Here is a 26018-nt window from a genome sequence, read left to right on the forward strand (position 1 = left end):
TTTTTTAGGGGGGGCATTTTTTTCCGCTGGCTGCTGTGCGCAGCCCCCCCTCCCGTCGCTTGCGCGTAGGACTGTGAGAGAGAGAGGGACTCTCTCTTCTCCCCTCTCTCCTCCCTTTCCTCTCCATTTCAATCCTTCACCTCCAATCTCTTCTCTCTCTCTCTCTCTTAATCAGAGAGATTAACTTAATCCATGATTAAGTTTTTAATTAATTTTTTTAATCATAATTATCATTAATTATGATTAATGTTTTAAAAAAAATCATTTTAAAGAGATTTTCTCACGGAAAAAAGAAGGAAAAATCAGATTTGAGAGGCGAAGAGAGTCCCACACACACGGGAGAGCATCTCATGCATCAACACGCTGTCCCCTACTGAATTTCAGTAGAAATTCACAGAAATTTGATCGCATTCTCGCGGAAAAACTCGCAAAAAATGTATAAAAATACATTTTAAATAAAAAAAATGCTCAAAAAATTCCTAAAAAATTAGGAAAAAAATTTTAAAAATTTTAGAAATTGAGGGGATCCATTCTCTCAAAAATATCCACCATAAAATTTATGGTATTTTTGTAAAAAATTCCATTAATGCTTGATTTTAACCATAAAAAATAGGGAAAAAATAGCATTAACTCACGGTATTCCCCGCAACAACGTCGATTCGTCTATTGAATTGTAGTTACACACGTTCCAATCACCATATCGATGAATCCCGTGTAATTCATAAACACAAATCAACAAAATAACATTTTTATTAGTGAATATTAAATTTACTTAAAAAAATCAACAACAATTAAATAGAGATTGCTCTGATACCACTGTTAAAACCCTAAGATCTCTCTAGATAATTGTTATGTATAAACATGCATAAATCAGGCATAAACTCAACCACCCAACCACCCCCGAGCCCAAGGGATGCACACATGAACAATAAATGAAATACATCATACCTCTACCTTGATGTCCCATACCATCAAGAGGTATAACACAATCCAATAGCATGTAGCTATAGTATGAAATGGTAGGTGAGTAGATATGGACCTCTACACGAGAGACCATAGCATAAGCCTCTAAGTCTCCCAACCCCCTTGAGTGTGCCCCATGCCCCTATTATATAGGAGGGCCCTCAAGTGACTCTTGACTTTCCATTCCTCATGTGTGACCCTTGGATGCCTGACCCTAACCTTAACCCTTAAGGTTAGTCCTAACCCATGCTCCACTAGAGCTTGTTCCCATGCTCCCATGCTCACAAGCCTATGTGGGTTAGCCTCCTGGTATATGCACACATAATGTGTATATAACATAGCACACATAATGTACATATAACACCAACCATGTGCCAACCTCCAAGCTCATGTGTGCCATCAACCATAGAAAGAGAGTGATATTTCTAGGCCGAAAACTGTCCCATAGCCTCTTCCAAAAATCTGAGAGGAAACAATGTGAGAGGCCCTGTGATTGCCAATTTACTGCTCTATTGTGTTGTTGGGATGCCATTCGTTGTTTTGGCATCTGAATCCTATGGCCTAGCCACGCTGTATATGCAAAAAACAGGGCATCCAATGTCTCCTCCCATTCAGCAGGGTCATTTCAAGTCCACTCTCTTGGGTCCCACTGAGAGGATGACTCTCCCAAACCCATAATCTCTCCCTCGCCATCTTGTTAGGTGGGAGGTCTATGTGACACTTTCGTGCGTGAAATCCAATCACCCTCACCCTGTGTAAGGTGCAGCCCATTGAAATCCTCCAAGGGGGGCTTGGATCTCTCTAATCTACCATGTGAACAAATAGAAAAAGTGAGAAAACCACTATCCTAGTCTGCTCCATGGACTACCAAAAGAATGTCATTCCTGGTAAACACACCTAGCCACAGAGGGGAAGCCGGGTCTGGGATAGGAGTCAGCCACTCCTGGGGGATAGCGGATTCAATGTTGATGTTGAGCCTACCTCTACCCCCTGACAAGCCTCTCCCCTAAAGCTCCGGGGGTAACTTCCTGCATGCAATCTAATCTCCGGGGGTAAGTGCATGTGTGCAATCCAATCTCCAAGGGACGTTGCAGGTCCCATGCTCAATGTACCCCATTTGCACAGTTCTTTGTGATAATGGTCCTCGGGCCATTCTAAAACACATGTATGGTGTGCTTTAGAATGGCCCTAGTGCCATTCTGTGCTTACAAGAATGGACCTAGGGCCATTCTTCCATGGACAATCTTCATGTATTATATGCATGCATATCATTAAGGGAAATTTGGACTCAAATTAGGTCCTTTAAGGATTTCTACACATTATCTCTTTGCAAAAATGGGTGCATGGCAAAATTTTTGCAAATCAACTCAGAAGTGATAGGAGTTTGGACATCTGAAATATACTCTTTTTGAGTCCTTCCAATGATGTATAGCATGATGGGAAATTTTGCATATTCAAGAAGTCACCAAATTTGGTGATGATGTGACACGTTATAAGCACACCATGGATGCAAAATACATTAGAGTGTCCCATGGAAGAATGGACCTAGAGCCATTCTAAAGCACACAATTGATGATAGAATGGCTCTAGGACTATTCTTGCAAGTAAACCATCCATGGATGGTGTGCTTTAGAATGACCCTAGGGCCATTCTTTCAAGCACATTGTGCTTACAAGGATGGCCCTAGGGCCATTCTTCCATGGATAATCTGGATGTATTTTTTCATACATATATAGAAATTTTCCCTGGGGAGTTAACACAAAAGAGTGGAGAATAGCCCTAAGGCCATTCTAAAGCACACCATGGATTGGTAGAATGGCCCTAGGGCCATTCTTTCAAGCACACCATGGATGCAAAATACATTTGGATTGTCCATGGTAGGACCATTCTTGTAAGCACAATGAGCTTGAAGGAATAGCCCTAGGACAATTATAAAGCACACCAAAGATGGTAGAATGGCCCTAGGAAAATTCTCGCAAAGCACACCATGGATGGTAGAATGGCTCTAGTCCATTCTCCCATGGACAATCTTGATGTATTTTGCATGCATATTTAGAGATTAGCCTTAGGTTGTTGACACAAGGGAGTGGAAAATGGCCCTAGGGCCATTCTAAAGCACACCATGGATGGTAGAATGGCCTTAGGGATATTCTTTCAAGCACACCATGGATGCAAAATACATAAAGATTGTCCATAGAAGAATGGCCCTAGGACCATTCTTGTAAGTACACAATGGATAGTGTGGTTTAGAATGGTCATAGGGCCATTCTTTCAAACACATTATACTTACAAGAATGACCCTACGGCCATTTATGCATGGATGATCTTGATGTATTTTTCATGCATGTGTAGGGATTGGCTATTCTAAAGAACACCATGGATGGAAGAATGGACCTAGTGTCATTATTTCTGTTAGAGCCACAGCCCTAAGAAGGTATTAGTTGGCAAAGAAAGAGAAAAAGAAATAAAGAGAGGTTTCCATTAAAGCTTCCTCCCATGAACATAATAACCCCCTAATTTAGCATGCTTAATGACTCAATGAGCTAATTAATTAAGGCATAACAAGAATTAATGAACACGCATAATTGGGACATAAGCAAAGGATCACATTATTATCTCTTCTTCATACAGGATACAACAGAGTGGGGTGCTTTATATAGTAATGGATGAGTGACTCTTGGGCTACCCCACTAGCCCACTCTCTAGTGTAACCTCCAACCACTCCTCATGCTCTAGTGTAGCCCCGCAAGCATGTGGATGCTCCCCACTCTCCTATGTAACCTCCAACGGCTCCTCATGCTTATAGTAGCCCCTTTTCTTGAATTTACAATTACCCCTAATGAAGTAATCCTACTCTATGTTAGTGCTAATGTAAGTGGATGCTACCCTCCTACTAAGGATGTGTGCACATGGAGTGCATGCACACACAAGCTAACACTTGGCACACCTAGTGGGTCGGATTCTCAATTTGATCACTCGAACCCACAAGCATGGGTCCATGATAAGGCTGGGAACCCATCAAATACAATGCCATTCACACATGATTCTTATAAAATGAAAACATAAAACCATATCTCCATGAGAAGATCCAAACTTCAGGAATATGGATTATATGTTGCTGCTCTGCATGACGCATTGGCCTTAGAAAGGGAGGCCAATAGTTGAAAAGTAGATGGATATGCCGATGCCAAAAATGAGTTCATTGGCAATAGTCGGGAAGCAATTTGAATAGGCAAAAACTTGACGTTAGACATAACAAGGGATCATCCATACTATCAAACTATGCAAAGATAGCTAAATGTGGGTCAGAAACTAGAACTCAGCATATATATGACCATCATGTGTGCGTGGAATATCATCACAAGCATGCATAGTAGGCCCAAGCAATGGGACCTCCACATGAGTATTAGGAACCTCAAAATTGGACTCAAAGAGAGCCCTCACATCTGTATCATTGCCAGCCAAAGCTAGCTCCTCTGGATCATCATCAAGAATAGAGATATCCATTTGCACATTATCATCAGCATCTTGTAATACCATAGAGAGAGACATGGAAGAGGAATCAGCACATGAATCATTTGACTCCAGTAAATCAAGTGAGCTCCTGACTATCTGACATGTCAACATGCGGAGTCGGACATCCGCAGCACAAGCTAAGACCATTCTTGTAAGTACAATATGCTTTGTAATGGCCCTAAGGCCATTCCACTATGCACAATGTGCTTGAAAAGGTGAACCTAGGACCATGCACAATGTGCTTGAAAGAATGGACCTAGGGCCATTCGAAAGAACATCATGGATGGTAGAAATATTGGACTTAGGTCCAATCTTTCTAACGCTCAATAGCAGTTGACACAAGAGAGTAGCAAATGGTCTTATGACTATTCTTACAAGTATAATGTGCACTAGGATGACCAAAAGGACAATCCACCATGCACAATGTACTTTAAGAGAATGGCCCTAGGGCCATCCTAAAGCACACCATGGATGGTAGAATGGCCCTAGGGCCCTTCCACCATGCACTCCATGGATGGTGTACTTTAGAATGGCCTTAGGGCCATTCTTTCAAGCACATTGTTCGTACAAGAATGGTCCTATGTGGCCATGATTCTTCCATGAAAAAATCTTGATGTATTTTGCATTCATATGTAGAGATTTTCCCTAGGGAGTTGACACACAAGGGACTAGAGAATGGCCATAGGGCCATTCTAAAGCACAGCATGGATGGTAGAATGGTCCTAAGGCTATTCTTTTAAGCACACCATGGATGCAAAATACATCAAGAGTGTCCATGGAAGAATGACCCTAGCCCAAATATTGTAAGCACAAAGAGATTGAAAGAATGTCCCTAGGACCATTTTAAAGCATACCATGGATGGTAGAATGGCCATATGGCCATTCTTTCAAGCACACCATGGATGGTATACTTTAGAATGGCCATTTGGGAAAATGTTGCTCTAGTAGACATCCATGAGGGCTATTCTTGTAAGAAGAATTTGGCTGGTAGGGGAAGGATATAGATGCAAGATTTCTCTTTACGATGCATGTACTACCAATATGGCAAATAAAATTTTACAAAGCACAAAGGTAGTCTCGTACTCTCAAGGAAAGCATATAGGGAGAGGTCCAAGCTTGGAGAAACTAAAATAACGATAATCTACAAGCCCATTCCAAGTGGTTTGAATAGCTAATCAGGAAAATGAAGGAACAAGCATGTATAAGGCACCTACCCCTCTCACTGGTGACAAAAAAAAGTGCATGTTACAAGAGACCATTCCTGTGGTCATTGATATTGATGATGATGACACGCATTGACCACACTTGAATACACATGTAAGAGACTATAAGTATGCTGGGAGGACACGAAAGATCAATTTCAAGGAGCATGATACAAGCAGTACTCTAGAAAGAATAGCAAAAGTCACAGAGGGCAATGTCATTGAGTGCAAGGCGAATAAAGCAATGTGGGCAATCCGAAGGACATGAATTGGCAGCAAGGTCACATGCAGCAGAATGCCTCGTGGGGGTAAGAGGTGTGGGCAAACATAGTTAGATCTACTAAGGGTGTGTGTGCACCTTCCTTTGAAGGCTATCACAAGCACCCTAATGGTCTCATTATACAATGAATGTGGTTCTGGTCTGACCACATGCTTCATTTCTATATTATGGGCACAAACATAGACCCAAAGTCCCAATCTACAACTCAAGATATGGCTAGTTACTATAGGAACCAACCTTACAGACAAGGAGGTATATTCATTATGGGAAGGCAGATACCAAGTGGAGAGAAAGAAAGAAAAAGGTGTTATGCCCACCCCATTGTGTGGTAATGGGGCTTCAAGGTTCTTTATAACAAAAGATCGGCCATATGGGTCCACTACTAGCATAGAGGTTGGTGACTCATGCATGCAAAATAGCAAAAGAGTCAAGTACCACACGTCAATATCAGAGAAAGCAGCCAAAAAAATAAAGGCCACTTTGAAAATGAAAGCTATGGTGGTAGAAGATTTGCCAAGAGTGGAGCACAAGTATGAAGTTTTCAAGATCAAATCACATAGGGATGATGCACACATGGGAAAATATGCATTAGGAACTCAATGGAGTCTTTTTGGGCCCTTTAATTTGCCATTGCCTAATGGAGGTGATTAAGAAATAGACAAATAGGGAGATTACATGTGGACTAAAACCAATGGTTTGTAAGAGCCTAGAAGGTAGTGGTCAAACTTAGAATAATAGGCTAAATAGGCTCTTTTTTAATTTTTAAAATCAACTAAAACTCAAAAAATTTAAACGTATATGAATTTTTCCCCTATTTTTTATAGAAAAGGATAGCTGCAGCCTGTAGCCATCATTAAGTAAGGTCTCTAAAGTGATAGAGGCCCAGAAACGAGTTCCCATGCATTCAATGCACATTCCCCTTCACTTTCCACTATCCCTCTCTACCACATTCCCTCCAAAATGCTCTCTCTTCCCCCTTTCTCATAGCAGGGCATTTTTCACTCTCTAGACTACTTCTTTTAGCTATCTACCTCTCTCTTCACTCAGAAACCTAGATCTATAGCTATGGAAGCTTGATCTGCAACCTCCTCTCAGAAGCTATGGAAGTTTGATCCTCACTTACATTTCCTTACTTCATCCTTCTTCCTTGTCCAACCTCCTTTTACAGAGTGTAATAGCAGAGCTTAGCTATGGAAGCTTGATCTGCAACCTCCTCTCAGAAGCTATGGAAGTTTGATCCTCACTTACATTTCCTTACTTCATCCTTCTACCTTGTCCAACCTCCTTTTACAGAGTGTAACAGCAGAGCCAAGCTATGGAAGCTTGAGTTGCAAATGCTTTGCTCTCATAATCTTACTCATTGTCTCCTCTCACCCCCTCTAATATCCTCTTTCAAAGTGCAGTAATAGCACAGCCAAGCCCTTGGAACTTGCTCTACAACTCCTTCTCTTTTGTACATCCTCTTGCAAATGCTTTGGCTCTCATAATCTTACTCATTGTCTCCTCTCACCCCCTCTAATATCCTCTTTCAAAGTGCAGTAATAGCACAGCCAAGCCCTTGGAACTTGCTCTACAACTCCTTCTCTTTTGTACATCTCCCTAGTCTAATTTTTTTTCTCACCATTCTATTTTCCTTTGCCATCAAGGTTTATAATCTCCCAATATATACATCTGATGTCTTCTTCTAGAACTCGAAGGCCTCCGATCAGTATTCAATCTCTCTCTTGTAGCAGTGGTCAAGATGAGGATGGGCACCGATGCGTTGATATACAAAGTCACCATTGGAAAGGGCGGATATTGGAGCTCAAACAAGATCGTGATGGAAAAAAGCTAGCCAAGGTCCAACATGTTTACAAGGCAACAGAGCTGAAACTAGCAGACCATGACCAACGTCAACGATTTCCTGCAAATTGTAAGTCATTTCACCACTTTATATTCTTGTTTTTAAATCAATTGTGTGCTAATAATGGCATACTGAGCACTGCTTTGATTGTTCTTGGGTTCCTCTGCGTAGATATTTTTCCCTCAAACTATAGTGAGTGGTAGCCTATGGAGGCAATTTCAGGAACCTTTGAAGCATGCCATGTGGAGCTTGGTAGTTTAATCTTTGGAGGGTGTCCAGCTGCACAACTTCTTGCACGAAACATCTTCTTCTATGAGGATACATATGTGGTTCCCATGACAGCAAATGGTACTGGAAAATTAGTTCCAGAACCTACACCAACTCTCACATCTATTGAATGGCCAATTCCAGACAATGCTTCAGTGGCCATGGCTTGTTTGCAGATCGAAAGCAAGGTGCAAAATGCTATGAAGTGCACATATGGATCTCACAAAGCAACCATAACTTGCTTCATACCTCTACACCTCTTTGTGTACCTGTTCCGTACAAGTGACACATCGCACCCCAACTTTATGGATTGCAAAGGGGAAGAGAGCTCTGACTTGTTTCTTATCACCTGCATGGGATAAGAAAGTTGTTCAACACAATGGAGACACCATCAGTTGAGAAGGTTGTGATGCGCTACCATATTTGCCAAGCAACAGTTGTCCATTACGTTTCCTTACAGGCGATGGAAGCTTACAAATGGAGAATGGGAGGCGTTAGACTCCGACACAACCTCTACAGAACAGGGTGTGCTACATATATCCATGCAAGGTGGGGATGTAGAAGATGTTGTTATGAATGATGACTGGTCCCTTGCCAACTTACGTGACTACTTAGTTCTTCGATTCTCACTGAGTGGTGATTTTGCTTTGATAATCAATGGTAGAGTAGTCCGCAAAAGGCAGGAACGATCTTTTCTTTGTAGAGAAATTACTTTCCTTGGCTGTGTAGCTATCAAATAACCACTGGATATGTAATCTTGGATTGAAGTAAATACAATTTCAATTTTTTTTGCCTCACTGTCTTATTAAGGTTTTTCAATTGTCTTGTGCAAGTTTTATTTTTTTGTGATAGTGTAAGGTTGGTCACACAAGCATCTGTGGCTTGAGCCACTAGTAAATTAGAAATGACCTTGCGATGGAAGGATACGTTCTTGCTTTCGCATACCATTTTTTAAAAAAAATTGGTACTTAAAAATTTTAAAAGTTTTTAAAAATTTTATAACAAGGTCGCCCATTTATAAACAATACTTTACTCATTTTCATCAATTGACAATTATCGTTCTCTCCTAACACTTGCTCTCAATTTCGCATACCTTTCTGTATCACACACTCTCTGTTTCTTGCAATCACTCATAGTCATGGCACCTCTACTTGACGCACTTATTGCACAGCTAGGAAAGCTTGAACTACTTCATAGGGTTGACAAGATCATCCCTATGTTTGAGGGAGCAATTGATGTGCGTGCAACAATGCATCTACACGCGGATGCTTTTACAGATGTCATTCAGTATATGGATCAACACATTAGCACGTACTCCATCATGTTTGAGGGTGATGAGGGCCTATGGGTTCCGGTTGACCTCATCAAGTACATATTCAGGGAAGACAAGAATTTTAGATTCCGCCTATTAAGGTTTTTAAAATCCCTCACAGAAAAGGACTACAGGAATGAGGAGGAAGACTTACTCTTGGATCTACAAATGGGCAACATCGGCACTTCTTTCCTGAGCTGGGACATGGTTTTGGTCCTTCTGTTATAAGAGGGTGTGGCAAAAGAAAGTGGCAAGGAAAAAGAAAAGGGCAAAGCAAAGCTGATGGAGCAGGTTCAAGAGGCCCATGCTGAGGAAGAGAATGTTACAGAACAATGGGAGGCCTCAATGGCATTGGTGGCTCTACAAGACAATGTCCCCGAGGAGGTTCCGGACCTAGTTCTAGAGGGCGATGAAGTACTTGAGGAGGTCCCAGACCTTGTTGTCATGTCTTTGCATCCAATCATTATTGATGGGAAAGAATTTTTGTTTCTGGATGACATTGCCAAGACACTCGGGTTTCGTGAGGATGAGGCACTGTCTATTATTGCCGTGAATGCTGGGGGTCAAGACAAAGGGAAAGTGAAAATCTCTTTTGAAGATGACAACCTCACAAAAGCGCTTGCATACGATATTGGTAGCAGTTCCTTGGAAGATGTAGTGGCCAAAGTGCTCGTTGAAATAAAGCAAGATGTGCAATTCTATGAGAGCGTAGCTGCCTTTGAACCACACATGCCCTTGGTTGCTGGCGATGCTCAAGACCAAGGAAGCATAAACTTGACAAATGAGCAACTAGTTGCAAGTGACGATGCAACTGAGGTATGTCCAAACTTCTTAGTTGTAAAGCAAATTATTTTTAGTTGTATCATTTCATGCTTCCTAACTTCTATATTGACATGTTGACAGACTGCTTTTGAAGTGGACAAGTTTGCTATGCACGTAGGAGGAACGCGGCCAAAGTCAGAGGGTCGAGATGCATCTCTTTGGCACTACATACCTGCTCTCAGAGCCGACATAGTGCGGGTTTTTCATTTAGACTATTCAGAGATCGCCTATGCCGAGCTCCTAAAATGTAAAGCACTTAGTGTAGTCTTGTCGGAGAACCCCTTAGCCTCAAACATAAATAAATGTATTTTGGTAGCTAGGGAAGCTGCCTTGTATTGCTTTACAGGCAAGCATCCCGGCTCAGTTTTAAGCCATTGTGCCCTTTCTTAGGCTCAAGGAATCAATGAGCCGAGTGATATATTCCAAAGCTTAAGCCAAAAACCAGCCTCTAGAACTCTCTCTCCTGAGCTCTTCCAAGAGCTTATTAAAAAGATGTAATGCAAACTTCTCTTCCAAGTTTAATAAATTTTTTTTGTTGTGCATTGTAAGTTGTGATTTTTCCTGGCGTACTTGTGATATACCATTTCAAGCCTCGCAATTTTAAGATTTTGTTCATGTGTTCATAGAAAATATTGTTTAGGATTCATTTTAAATGTGATCGTGATTAAAAAAAGTATTCGAGATTGGGTTAGAGCGGTATGAAAAAATGTTGTATTTATAGATGTATACACACTCACACTCACATATATGTATATATATGTACATATATGTATATATATATACATATATATGTGTGTGTGTGTGTGTGTACCTATATATATATATAAGATTTTGGGGCTATTGAAAGATATATATATATATATATATAATATAATATATATATATATATAAAAGATATATAGGATATATATATATAAGACATAAGATATTATAAGATTTTGGGGCTATTAGGACACCTAAAGGGCCTTATGAGCCTCACATAAGAACACAGTCTTTATGTCCAACTGATGTACATTCCAACCATTATGAGCTGCCAATGCACAAATGCTACGAATGGTAGTCATACGACAAGTGGGAGCAAAGGTCTCATCAAAATCAATGCCCTTTTCTTGAGCATAACCCTTTGCAACAAGTCTAGCCTTATAGCGATCAACACTGCCATCTGGCTTTTGTTTCAACTTAAAAACCCACTTACATCCAATGGCATTTTTACCAATAGGCAAATCACATAAAGACCATGTACCATTCTTCATTATAGCATCATATTCACTTTGCATTGCAGCCAACCAATTTTCTGATTTTTGTGCCTCATCAAATGAAAGAGGTTCTTCCTCTTCACACATACTAGACACAGCCAAAGCATAACAATCTGATGCAGGCATGCTGAAAACCTGAACGAGTACGACTAGATATAGGTGCATCAATTTTACTATCACGCAAGGTTTGCACCAGCCATTTAGGCATACCTCTAGCTTGCTCATTTTCAGCCCTATCCTCAGAAATTACATCCCATAAATCTGCATCAGAAATAGGCTGATCTATGATGTCGTTTGAAATCTGCATAGGCTGAATATTTGCCTCATTAGACATTTGAATTCCCACCTCTAAACAGAGGCAACAATGTATCAAATACATCCCGTGAGCTCACACCTGTCTCTTTGGTACATGATAACAAAGGCTGCACAGCATCTTCCACAAAAACAACATCTCGACTAATCAAGATACGCTTTGACTGTGGGGATGATAGAATCTGTAACCCTTGCTCTCAGCACTGTAACCAACAAAAATCCATTTGACAGTCTTATCATCCAATTTTTTGCATTGTTGCACATGCACTAAAGCATAGGCCAAGCAACCAAAGACACGTAAGTGACCAATAGAAGGCTTCCTGCCATGCCAAGCTTCGTATGGAGTAATAGACTACAAGGCCTTAGTGGGACACCTGTTGAGTACATATGCAGCACACATGACAGCCTCAAGCCAAAACGCATGTGGCAAAGCTTGGCTCTTGACCATACATCGTGCCATCTCCATAAGTGACCTATTTTTCCTCTTAGCAACACCATTTTGTTGAGGGGTATATGATGGCACTGTACATTGGTGTTTTATCCCAGCCAGAAATGCATCAAACTCTTTAGACAAGTACTCCCCCCCCTTTATCAGAACGGAGGGTGCCCACAGTACAATTGGATACATTTTCAACCATAAGAAAAAACTGTTTGAAGCACAAAAACACTTCGGACTTTGCCTTCAGTGCATGCCTTGAGTAATCATCAATGAAAGTCACGAAGTACAAGTGTTTACCAAATGACGGAGTTTGCATAGGCCCATATACATCACTATGTACAAGTTGCAATTTGCGAGTGGCCCGTACAGAACCATCCTTTGGAAACACAGAACGCTACATTTTGCCCAAAATACAGCCTTCACAAACATGTTTCAATGGTGCCTCAAGAGGGGGCGATGAAGCAACCATATCAAATTTCTGCAAACGCAGCAAACTAGCAAAGTTCAGATGACCAAAACGAGCATGCCATACTTTTGCATCTGAAATTGCCTTTTCATCAGAAACTGCATTTGCTGAATCTTCCACACACTTGTCATAAGAATTGAGCCTATACAGCCCACGAAACAAGGTGCCAGATGCAATAATCGTATCACCAGAAGTCAAATCATGAACAGTACATCTGTCATCCACAAATTTTACTACAAATCCAAGTCTAGCAAGCGCAGAGACAGATAATAGATTCTTCTTTATCCCTGGCACATACAAAGCATCTGAAAGTGTGAAAGCGCTACCATTTGCAGCAGTAAGCATAATTTTACCTATGCCCTTCACTGGGTAAGAAGCATTATTGGCACATGTGACAGTATTCCCATTAGAGACTGCCTCAAGACAAGTGAACATATCACGATGTGAGGTAATGTGCTTTGTAGCACCACTGTCAAAATACCATACATTAGAGTCAACAGAAACTGCCAAACATGCATCATGTACAGATGGGTCATACTGGCAATACACGCTAAACGCCCATTCTGTATCCTGCACAACATTTGCAGAATCTGCATTTGTAGAAGCATCTGCTATTGTGGCTGCATTTGACTCTTTCTTCTTTGCCTCTTTAGCCTTTAGCTTAGGGCAATTCTTAATGACATGATCATTTGCCTTACAATAGTTGCACCTGGTCTTTTTCTTGCCTTTATCAAGAGCCTTCTCAAACTTATTGTTGCTACCTGTGGAAGGAGAAGAAGTTGCAGACATACTAATAGGAGAAGAAACAGTGGAAGGGGCTGCCTTACCACTTCTTCTCTACTGCTAGGCAGCAATAAATGCTTGATCAACTGCACGCTGCCTGGCCCTATTTTGCCTGGACTGCGCTTCTTGCAAGAGCTTGTTAACTAAAGTATCATACTTGACAGCATCAGGTCTGTCCTCATTAAGAAGTCTCCACGTGGAAGCAAAAGTCTGATATGTCTCAGGTAAAGCATCAAGAACAGTCTGCACAAGAGAATGATCAGGAATAATCTCACCTGCAAAAATCAACTGTTCTTTGAGATCTTTAATCTCAGCAAGAAAAACATTCATGTCATCATCTTCTTGCATAATCTTCAATTCTAGCTCTTTACGCAGGTAAGCGATTTTTACCTCATTACGACCTGCATAAAAACCAGCTAGAATATCCCAAGCCTGTTTTGCTATTTTAACTGAACGAATATGTGGGGTGATGTTACATTTGACAGAAAGTGCAATCAAGGCATGAGCCTGCGCATCTTTACCATCCCAACGAGCTTGTTCAGCAGTGGGTAAAATAGTAGCAACAGTAGAGCTGCTAGAACCTGCAACATCCTCAACAGATCCTACATCCAGAGAACCTGGACGTACATCCATACCCTGCACAATGTTCCACACTCCTTTTGCAATCAAAACATGCTGCATCATGTATGCCCAAAGTGGGTAGTTGCTGTCTCCATCCAATTCGTCATTAGCAGATAACATGCGAAATACATCATTGTTGTTATCAACCATGGCCACTGACTGAAACTGATGCAAAAGCTACCTGTAATGAAGCAAAGACTGAACAGAAAACAACTCATGCTATGTAGCACGGTCCACATTAGAGTACATATGCCTGTTTTGCAAAAAACTGCACTGTCAAAATTTCTGCAGAAAATGACGAAAACACCTGTGCAAAACTTGAAATGCAAAAACGGAGCCCGAAACGACCTCAGATGCGATTTTTGAGAACGCACTGCCCTTGGGGCTCATTTTCAGAGTATAGGGACTTGGAAGCGCTCGTGAAAGCTCACCTCAATCGGAGAACGTGAGTCGGAGGGTGCTGGCGGCGTAGCCCTGAGAGCCGATGCTTGCTCTGATACCAATTGTTGGAATTTGGGTTGCAGGAAAGCACACAAAGCTTGGAGAAGGAGCAAGAATGCACACAACACAGTATTAGATTGTGTCAATGTACAAAAGATAAGTTAGCCCTAGAAGGATGGGCGTATATACAAGCCGGGGGAAAAAACCTCCTAAAGAGGGAAAAAGTGTCTCGGCGGTCCTAAGTGTGTTCACACACATCACTGCCTATATATATATGGCAACACGTAGTAGTCTTGCTTATGCCCTTGACCCCTATTGTTGCTGTCTTCAGTTGCATCCAACTCTTGGGTCTGTAAAGGCTTTCCTCTAAGTGCTCGACTCATCAAGGTTAAACTAACACGCTCCAGTCTTTGACCTTTAACCACTTGACATTCATCCAGCTTCAAGACAAACACGGCATTTCCACCTGTCTCTTCAAGTGTGAGGCCATAGTACTGAATCATTGCTTTTTGTAGCACTTCCATGTCAATGTAGACATTGTTATATGCATTGTATTCAAAGGGTTTGATTGTTGGCATTGGCATAATATCCTCCACCCACTTGTACCCACCATTAAACATGGATGCAATATCACCATTAGCACACTTCTTTGCCATCTGTAAGCTATAAAGTTTTGGAAGCAAGGATTGCGTAACTCCATTTGCTCGCAACCCTAAAGTGATTGACCTGTACATTGCTCTGTAACCTTTCTGGCTAATACCTGCAGAGTCACATATATCAAGCATCTCTTTGGGTGTGACAATTTCTTTGATTTCCTTCAAGAAATGTTGACGAAGGGTCTCCCGCAGCTTATCATTACCAGAACCTGTTATCATTTCCATGATATCCTTCTCCTGAAGGACATGCTGAAGAAGGGAGACATTAACATTGTCCTCAGCGTTGTTACATCCTAGTATAGCTGTTGCACATGCCCTACAATCGCAAGAGTCACCCATGAGAGATGATTTATTCATTAATTGCTTTTCAAAGTTGCTATAATTCCTACAAAATTTTTTACCTGGTTGTTTGTTTACGCCTCTTGCATGCGCCTGCTGTCTTAGAAAGTAACCCAACAGCTTTACGTTTTCTTTGCCTTGCGTGATATCCAATGGGAAGGTGAGTGAAATGGTGAACACGACGCCGAAGATTACGAGTGGAGTGTTGAAGACGAACATAATTATCGGTAAATTGATTTATTGTGCACACACGATCCGCTAAATTATTCTTCTGCACCTCAAGCTCCTCTGAGAGTTCTTTAATCCTCTGCATCAAACTATTGATCTGCTTAGTTGATGTCGCTTGAAGCTGGTCGAAGGCAAATTGTGTTTGCCTTTTTTCAGCTGCCTCATCTAGCCACAACATGTGTAATCTCCTACAATAGCCAAGAATCCCACTGAAACCATCACCAACAAACTTAAAAAAACTTGTAATGCTTTTGAATGGTGGAGGGGCACCCGATATTGGATCTGGTGGATAAAGATTTCCATCAATCCAAAGATCAATGGCCTTTGCTCCTTGCATTCGAAGCTGATCGTATAAAATATTGGGTGCAACATGCCTACTGCGTAGGGTTGCATATTCTGTCTCCAAATCAACCTGAAGGCGGATCTTAGAAGGCTTATTGGTGATGTCTTGTAGTGCCATCTACAAGAAAGTAGGCTTGTAAGCTTGGGTTGAATAGGAGTGGAAGGAGCAGGATGTGGTATCAAAAAATAATGGGAAGAATGGAGATGAGGGTTGCTTCTCTAGAGCTGCATTGTGGATAGAGAAAGAAGCCAGAAAGGGAGCCAAAGAAACATAGAGAGGGTTGGCAATGGTGAGACGAAAATGCAAAGGAGACAATGCATCATGGGAAGCTTCTTTAGTGCAAGCTATGGCTGCTAAGCAATATAGAGAGAGAATACATCATGAAAAGGTTCTTCTGTGCAAGTCATGGCTACTGCTGTGGGTTTGGAGAAAGAACCAAGTATTGTAGAGAGAATGCTCCTGGTAAGCTTCTTCCTTGCAAGCCATGGCTACTACTGTGGGTTTGGAGAGAGAAGGCTCATTTAGGAGTACAGACCTGCTAGCTATGGAGAGAGGACCAAGTATTGTAGAGAGAATGCTCATGGTAAGCTTCTTCCTTGCAAGCCATGGCTACTACTGTGGGTTTGGAGAGAGAAGGCTCATTTAGGAGTACAGATCTGCTAGCTATGGCTTTTGGAGTAGAGAAAGACGCTTTTTTCCATGGAGAAGGAGTGCAGGGCGTTTTAAAGAGAGGATTTAGAGAGAGAAAGAGATCTGGTGCACACACAAAAAAGGGGGGAAGAAAGTGACAAATTTTTGGAATGTTTGGAGTTTGAAAAGGTAGAGAAGGCTATGATAACTGACTGACAGCCCATTACAAAGCTTTAAAGTCACCTAGGTGGCCAGATCTAAGAATATCTCTTTTTTTTCTTTTTTTTTGTTTTTGTGAAAAATCAAATATATGCTTTTAGGACTAGGCCTCTAGGCTTGGTCAAAGATGGATTAGCATTTTAAGCATTTCACTAAACGTCCAAATTAAAGGGCCCAAGAAGACTCCATTGAGTTCCTAATGATGTGCATGTGAAAGACGAACCATATTGTACATGTCTAGATTTTGAAGATAGAGAATCCAAAAAGAAGCTGTATCTTGCATGCAAGCACTTATACTTCATTTATTTATGTGTGCTAGGCTTAAGCCAAAGCGAGAATATGTTCATGCCCACCAACTTATCCTATTCGACCTTGAGCTTTACAATGCCTTGTCTCATAGGAGAATGTAACCTAATTTAGACAATTGAATACGTCAGTTAACAGCTAGTATTTTGGGACCTATGGACAATTGAGTGCACATCTCCCATTTCTATAAATATAGAGGTAATATCCAAAGCACTTTGTTATACACCATTGCTACCAATCCTTGTTATTAGAGTACACCACCCTAAACCCTCCTTCATTTTGTTTGTGATGGCCTCTCATCAAAGTTTAGCATTTAAGTTTTTGCTACATGTATCCAGAGGGAGGCCACCAATGTGGAGGTTAAGTAGAAGACCATAGATGGTGCACAAGCATGGAAAGATCCTTTCCACTTCTTGGAAATGATGATGATATTTCCCAAGTTAAGGACAAAGTGGTGGGCTTAATAGTGATATGATCAGCCCATGGTTTTATTGATGAATCATATGAGCATGTCTTGCAAGAGGAACTGCGGAAGGGTACAAACACCGTTTGCTTACTTTGTGCCTACACCGTGGAGAACAAGCGAGGCCCATAGTAGTAAAGATGATGGTTTTCACATTTCTATATTTGGAAGGTGAACGTGAATGAACTTGGTTTTATTTTCAATTTGAACCAATAACCTCAATATAGAGGATGTGATGTTGACATGCTTTTCTATGTTCACTCCCTCTGGCTCACTATCACCCTTTCCCTCTGGCTAACTATCACCCTCTCTCTCTCTAATAATTATGTCATGTTTCTCTCTCCAACTTGCTTTTCCCCTCTCTCTCTTCATGGAGGGGGGTATTTTTTGGAATCCACTTGACTGATTCCCAAAAAGCACTTGCTTAAAAATGCTTTGCCAAAAAGCACTTGCTTAAAAATGCTTTGCCAAAAAAACCCCTGGTTGGTACATACTATGGGTAGGCAATGGAAGAAGCTAGATTAGCACCATAAGCTCTTTGTAAAATGCTTAGATCTCATTTCCTAGGGTTCATATTTCATTGTTTCTTCACTCTTGTCAATAGGCTGCAGGATCCACGGTTTCAAAAGGAGCCTCTAGGTATATATGCAATGCTTTGTTGGTGTTATCAATCTAGTGGCCAAATACCTCAATAACAAAGGGATGGTGGTATTTGGGGCCCTTTGGAATGGCTATAAGTTTGACTAGTTTTCTAATTAGGGGTTGAAGATAAAATTTAAGTTTAATTCTTAGAGTTTGTTGTTACTATCTGAAGTGGTGGCTAAGTGTGCCCATCGAGATTCCCCTCTAAACACTGATATGGAGTGCTTGTTTACTAATTGTTGGTGACCTAAGGAAACTTCTTTAAGTACCCCTTGTTCTAAAATAATTTATGGAAAGATGATGTAAGTCCAAGGCTAGGAACTAAGGTTTAATATCTTATGGGGCAGATCTAGGTATCCCAATTTGTGGTTTGTCTCGTTTTCTGACTATAGGGGTAGTAAATTACTAGTGGCTTATAAGTCTTTCATGTATAAGGTTATAGTGGGGGATCTGCCTATGGGCTCGCATGTGATTCATAACATCCCACATCTTTGAGCATTAATAAGCTCAAAGAGCACCTGCGTACGTGTGGGTTCTCAATGAGCTCATATTCATGAATTTTGTTTTTTTTTGTAAGACATCATGTAGGTTAGCTCTATGGACTTGGGTGATTGTGCAATAAAGACTAGAATGCTATTATTAAGATTGAGAGCTCAACACACATACTCTCTGTTGAAGGCATAGTTCTCTTAGGTTGAATGTTGCTAAGTCGGATATGTAGTAAGTTGGATATGTGCTAAGTCGGATATGTAGTAAGTCGGATATGTGCTAAGTCGGAATTATAAGGTGGTAGGAATGTCTGATGAATGTCTTGGGATCCTGGAAGTTAACAATGTCTTGAGATCTTGGAAGTCAAGATATGTAATTGTTATTCAAGAGTAACGTTTTGGGGAAAGGAGTAACGTTTTTGGGCAAGGTAGAAAAGAAGGAAAAGTAATGTAATATGGAGAAGAGAAAAGAGAATGAAGCAGATTTCAAGGTTTTTTCTATCTCTTGTGTGACTTTGCTTTATCGGATTTCTGTCTGCACATTAAGTTTCTGCTGTGTCTGAATTTCTATTTTCGCCTAGTCAACATGTTTCTTGTTGAGAAATTGTGTTTGCTTGTTGTATTTGTGTTTGTGTTGATGAACCCCAACACAATTGGCGATTCTTGCTGCGTTTTCAACCTTGTTAGGCTGCGATCTACGTGGTCGCTTGGAGCGGGCCCAACAATGGTGCAGTTTAAGCCATTCTAGAAATCAGAGTTCCACCTCTGAACGTGCTTCTGCAGACTACTCTGAACCTGCTGCTCTGCAGACTGCTTTGAACCTGTTGTAAACTACTCTGATTCTGCAGACTGCTCTGATCTTGCCAGCAGACTACTCTGAACCTGCAGATTGCTCTGAATATGCCGCCCATGCCTTGAATGCCTCACTACTTGAATTCATCAACATCTATAGACTAAGTACTTGCATATAGTGTGCGCCATCATTATAATCAACTGTGTGCATAGTTTCAATGTGTCCATGGCTGCATTTATTTAATAAGCAAGAGGGGAAATTGACATGGAGCGCTAAGACCTGAGAGAGAAGGAGTCTTCAAGAAGTGCCACATTCAAATACAACAAAATTCCTTGCATTTCTCATTGCTGCAATTTATGGATCTAACATTTTACTGGTGGAGTTTGGAATTGCAAGCACAATCCTTCCAAGTAAGCAAGTTTTGATTGTTGCATAAAACAATACCTCAAATTTTGATTTTAGAAAGTTTTTAGCAATGTTTGAGCACCTATTTGTCATGAGTGGGGTGGATCTCGGTATAGCACCACAGCTCTCCATTCCAAGCATACATATGGGCTCTATTTAGTGTGGTGCATTCAATATGAGATCTCACATAACTATCTAATTTCTAACTTCAAATATGGGTAAAAAGAAGAAAAAGAAGTGTTTGATTTGCATGAGGCATAACCATGCCACAAATGAATGCTCATACATGTGTGAGCCATGTTCAAAAGGAGATCAATGCATGAAATTTTGCATGGTTGGTTTGAGCGCCAAACTTCACAAAATCATTTCAAAGTCCAAATATGCATCCAAAAATGGGTCTTATGAGAAGATGGAGAGAGCTAGAGAGAAGCTAGAAGCCTTTGAAGAGGTTCTTGATGATGCATATGTATATTGCATATGTATATTGTGAAAAGCATGAGGGTAGGAAGAAGAGAACTTGTTCAAGCCTTAAGCGGGTAGCTAGATTGCAAAAAGCATGTGAAGCATTGCTTGAGAGTTATGAAGATGAGTTTGAGAGTGAATCAAGTGATGACGATGATGAGTGGGGATACCCAATGGGAGTGTCGATGATTGAGGGAAAGGGAGTATAAGTGGGAGTGAGCCAAAGATGCCACCAAGAACCCATAGATACCCCCAAGCCAACATCAGGCATTCAACCAAATGGGGAAATTCTTCACCACACGCATCCCAACAACCAAGATGATGATGAAATCATGTGCATGAGCAATGTTTTTACATCACAAAACTCCAACTTTGAATTTTCAAAAATGGAATCAAATCAGATTTTAGTTCAAATCTCTCAAAGAAAGTACTTTGAATTTGAGAATTCCATGTTTTTGGCAAGTTTCCTTCACCTAGTGCTGCAAGGTGAAGGGCAGGTCTCAAATGATGCCCAAGATCATGAAGATGGGGCTGAAATGCATCAAAGTTCAAATCAAAGAAGTAACTCTGAATGTCCCAGAATTTGTCAATGTTAGAGTCTTAGAGAAGTTCTTTTGTCCTATACTAGAGTATTGGGCAATCATAGATCTTTGATTTGTTTAAAGTATCCTTAATTGGGTACGAAAGACATCCTTCATCGGGGGTGCAATGTGCATTGTATGCATGCTGTCAATTACATGTATCTTAATCTTAGAATACACATTTATGCATTCGTCTTGTCTTGTCATCGTGACGCTAAAAGTCTACAAAAATGAATATCTACGGTTTTGTAAGTTGAAAAATAAAATTCCTATAGGCAAAAAACTTTCAGTCATCCTTTGCAGTTAGCATGAATCGTCATGGATGTCTTTCTCTTTTAAAATAAAAACAATAAACAACATATATGACGATCTTTTATTTTTGTCAAAATAGATTCAAACTAGTTTCAGATTTTTGCTTGGCTACATTTTAGCTTTTCAAATCACTTGGTTTTTTAAGGCTTCTATGTTTCTGTGGTGATATATGTTTTGTAATATGTGAGTGGCTTTGTTGTTACTTTGTTTGTGTATTCATTATTGTATGCTTGCTTGAATAGGTTATTTGAGATGGAAGAAAACGTTGGACCTAGTGATACTTCTAATAGATCCCAAATTCAGAATAGCAGAAAAAAAAAGGCACCTGGGATAGAGTGGCAATATGCAATTAATATCGGTGACCGATTCATAGATTGGGAGTGTAAGCTATGCCATGCAGTAAAATCAGGTGGGGCGCCTCGATTAAGAGAACACTTTTTAGGTGGAGTGAAGAAAAAAGGCTGAGGATGTACCCACCCCTCTACACCTGCAGTGGCCAAACGTTTAGGAGACGAAATGCAGAAGAAAGAAGCAAGGAAACTGTTCTCATCTACTGCCAATGTATCGAGACAGGAAGAACATTGTTGTTCTAATCATCAAACTCCAGAAGTATCGCCGGCTTGTACTCCGAACTTTAATGTGCAACCAGAAAGTAATCTACCCAGTGCATCTTCTTGCAAGCGTCACTTTGACATACCCATGCGTCAAATTTCATTGCAGGAAAGCTTACGTAACAGTCTGCTTGATGATGCACAGCTCGCCCTTGCTGAAGCGATCTACTTTTCAAGGAGAGCTATGGTGATGGTGGAGAGTGAGCATTGAAAGAGAGCATGGAAGAAAATCGGTGAATTTGGATCAGGGTTTTCACCGCCTTTGTATCATGCTATGCGAAATGATCTATTGGAGAAATGCTATGCTCAAGTGAAAGAATGTGTACATAGAATAATTCTTAGCAACATAGAGCTTTCTGGATGTAGTATACTCAGTGATGGATGGTCTAACATAGAGCTTTCTGTTGGCCGAGGGGGAGTTTGGGCCTGTGAGAATCTCACTGCTTCTTGCTCCTTCTCTGCAAGCTTTGCCCCTAGGTTGTCTTTGACCGCGTTCACAGCCCCTTCCACCATGAGAGCAAGCTCCTCTCTTGTGAAGGTCACTGTCTCTTCATGCAAATCGTGGGTGTTGACAGTGACCTCTCTAGAAAACGAAGTCCACAGGCGTTTGCAGGACAAACTGGGCATACAGCATCTTGGCAAAATACAGTGGAGCGTCTGCATTGTGGAGAGGACGATCGTACACTTCTAAGAATATTCGTTTGGCATTATTTCTGATGTGATCTTGATTGCACTGTGACACCTTCCACCTTCCCTTCTTGATCTCGCCATCTGGGCATGGCCATATCTGTTTAATCATATCTGTGGTTATTTGTTTGTTGATGTCTTTCCATTGAGCATAAGAAGGGTTTGCCCATTTTGACAACCGGCACGCCGTTCTAGTCGCTTCACGAGCAGTCAATCCGTGTGCAAGGGATTTCATGCGCTCGTACGACTTCTTAGCGAGCTCGTGGTGCTCATTCGCTTGTGCGTCTCCCATGTCTGCACGAATAGAGGACAAATAAAGATGACTTTAGGCTTCTACTGAACTATAAAATAAAACGTACGACAAATTCATCATTATCCTCAAAAACTTAATTTTAAACACCACGGGATGAAAGATGAAATGCAAAGACTCGAAAAGTATGCACTTAACATAAAAATACTTCAAAACATTGCACACACTAGAAAACATTGGTCATTCTTCAAAGTAAGGCGGACACCATGTTCAATTACATAATAGGATTAAATGATGCAGAAAGCTCCACCAGCGGACGTTGCGTCCTTGCTGGTTGAGTCTTAAGTGATCTAAAAAATTCTGCTACTTTGCAAGAGAGATTTTCTCTCATCACGATTAGGCAAGCACATCCAATTTCTGACTTTATATATAATTACGTCCATGGTGGCTTTGTCATGAGTACTGCCGCCCATCCACAACTCCTGCACTTTCCTCCAAAAGTCATATAACACCTCTAATAAATATCCCAAGGCAAAAACATCGCTCACAGGAGTGTATGCATCTTCCAAGAGAGGATCAAAAATCTCTGGAGCTATCCATTTGTTCCGCTCCCTATCGGCATAAGCTTGAGCCTCTGCCACCTTTTTCGGATTTTTATTGTCTTCGAATACAAAATTGAGCGATACTTGCTTTTTGGGTGCTCTCAGCAGAAGGCCCCAGTCAATGATACCAATGCGTACTTTTAAATCCTTTGTAAAATCTAGCACAACATTGAAGGGATGTAGGTCAGTGTGAATGACGCTAGCCATATGTGCGGCTGCTAGGCCATCCACCATAATGTGAGGCATATTCAAAGCCACCTCCTTTATCTGAGCGAGTTGCACCTGGCTTAATTGTATGTCAGTAGGCGGGGGCTTTTTCCATCCCTGATCCAAGCGGTACATCGCTCTGGTAAACTCACTGTATCTGAAAGAAACCTTCAAGAGCATGTCACCAGCGAGCCACCATTATATAACGGAAAAATAGTGATCCACGGCGATTCTTTGGTGAAGGCTATGCATTGCATGATGGACGGGTGTAGAACCTACATGCCCTGCTCTGCCTGAAAGCTCTCAAATCTTGAGCTGCCGTCTCCCTTGTAAAGCTTTCTGCAAAAAGTAACGTGCTCTGGAAGAAATGAGATGCCCTGGACCTTATACTCCTTCACTGTGCCAAAAGCTCCTGACCCTATTGTTTGCCCCTCGATCAAGGCCTCGTGCGGAATGCCGATAAGGTGTGTACATCGCTCGTTGAAAATGGTACGCATGATTGTGCCCGTCCCTATCACATGCGGTTGTCCCGACGGTGCAGTGGCTATATCTTGGGCGATGCGCACTCTTTTGGGAAGTGTGTCTACCTACAGAAAGAACTCTCATACGTTTGCTCTTCACCTTCTGCTCATTCCATGTTGCGTCCCACAGTTGTAGACAACGTAAGTCGGCAGAAGGTGGTGCGGCATCTCTGAGATCCTCGTATGCCAAACGCATACTCCCCAAGATAGTGCGTATCCTGTGCTGGTAGTCAAAGTCGACTAACTTCCGTCTTTCACACAATTCAGTGTTGCCTTCGCATCTGAGACGACGCTGTGCATTTTCCCAGATCTGCACGACAAGGTCTCTCATGAGGATATCTGACTCATTAGTCTTTCTAACAGCTTCTTCTGAACATTGTGACACTATGATAACTGCCTCTGTGCGAATGGCTCGTAGGATGATCTTTCGCTCTTTGGTGGAGAGCATGGTGGCCATCGTCGCAAATCTAGCAAATATCTTTAGATACAGAACAAAAACAGAATATCAAACAATAGTATTGAAAACAACATCAAGCAATACATCAACATGTTATCCATTTATGCTTTACACTAAAAAAAGGTAAAACAACCGTAACAAGTGTCACATTAATTATCATTGATCAAACAAAAGAAGCATCCATTGTTGCACATTCACTGAACTGCTACCACCAATCAAGTAGATCAAGAGAAATATATGAGAGAGAGAGAGAGAGTATCAAGACACAGATAGAGAGGAAAGGCACTGAACAGTCAAGCTAAATATTCATTGTCATATATACATATCCTTCTAGCCATAATCACGTGAATCGAGGGAGAGATAGAGCGAGAGAGAGAGAGAGAGAGAGAGAGAGAGAGAGAGAGAGAGAGATTAAAATTGTTTTATATTCACTGTCTAGCCAAAATCACCTAAGTCAAGACAGTGGAAGGAGGAGAGAAATAGATGGAAAGAGAGATTATATTAGATGGCATTTTGAATAATTTCAACAATGTTTAAAGATAGTTTCCTAAATGGTTTCATAAATTCTTAAAGACAGTGCAAAACAATGTTTATAATCCCTTTATGGCATTTTAAATAATTTTAAAAAATTTTAAAGATGACATTTTAAACGGTTTTATAAATTCTTAAAGATAATGCAAAACAATGTATACGATTGTTTTATATTCATTGTGATCTATACGTGGAAATCTAACCATAATCACCTAGTCAAGACAGAGATAAGAGAAGGAAAATAGAGAGAGATAGATATATATAGAGAGAGAGAGAGAGAGTGAATAGTAGAAGACATTTTGAATGATTTCGTAAATTCTCCAAGATTGACTAAAATAGTGTGTAGAATTGTTTTGTTTACATTGTCATCTTTACATGGACGTTTAGCCATAATCACCCAAGTAAAGATAGAGGTAGGAGAGAGAGAGAGAGAGAGAGAGAGAGAGAATGAGAGAGAGACATTGTCATCTTTGCATGGACGTTTAGCCATAATCACCCAAGTAAAGATAGAGGTAGGAGAGAGAGAGAGAGAGAGAGAGAGAGAGAGAGAGAGAGAGAGAATGAGAGAGAGAGAATATCATCTATTTTTTAGTGTTATTTTGGTTATTATTACTTTGTTACTTTGATTTTACTATTTCATGAAATGAGACTTGTAGACAATATGATTTAAACTATGACCCATGTGATACTCAGGCCGCGTTACCGACCAAGTATCGCATGTATCACATGCAATAAAAACAACACAGGCCGCGTTACCGGCAA

The sequence above is a fragment of the Cibotium barometz genome, chromosome 24 (assembly GCF_041138505.1).
Source record: "Cibotium barometz isolate CiBa-2024 chromosome 24, ASM4113850v1, whole genome shotgun sequence".
NCBI classification, from domain to species: Eukaryota; Viridiplantae; Streptophyta; class Polypodiopsida; order Cyatheales; family Cibotiaceae; genus Cibotium; species Cibotium barometz.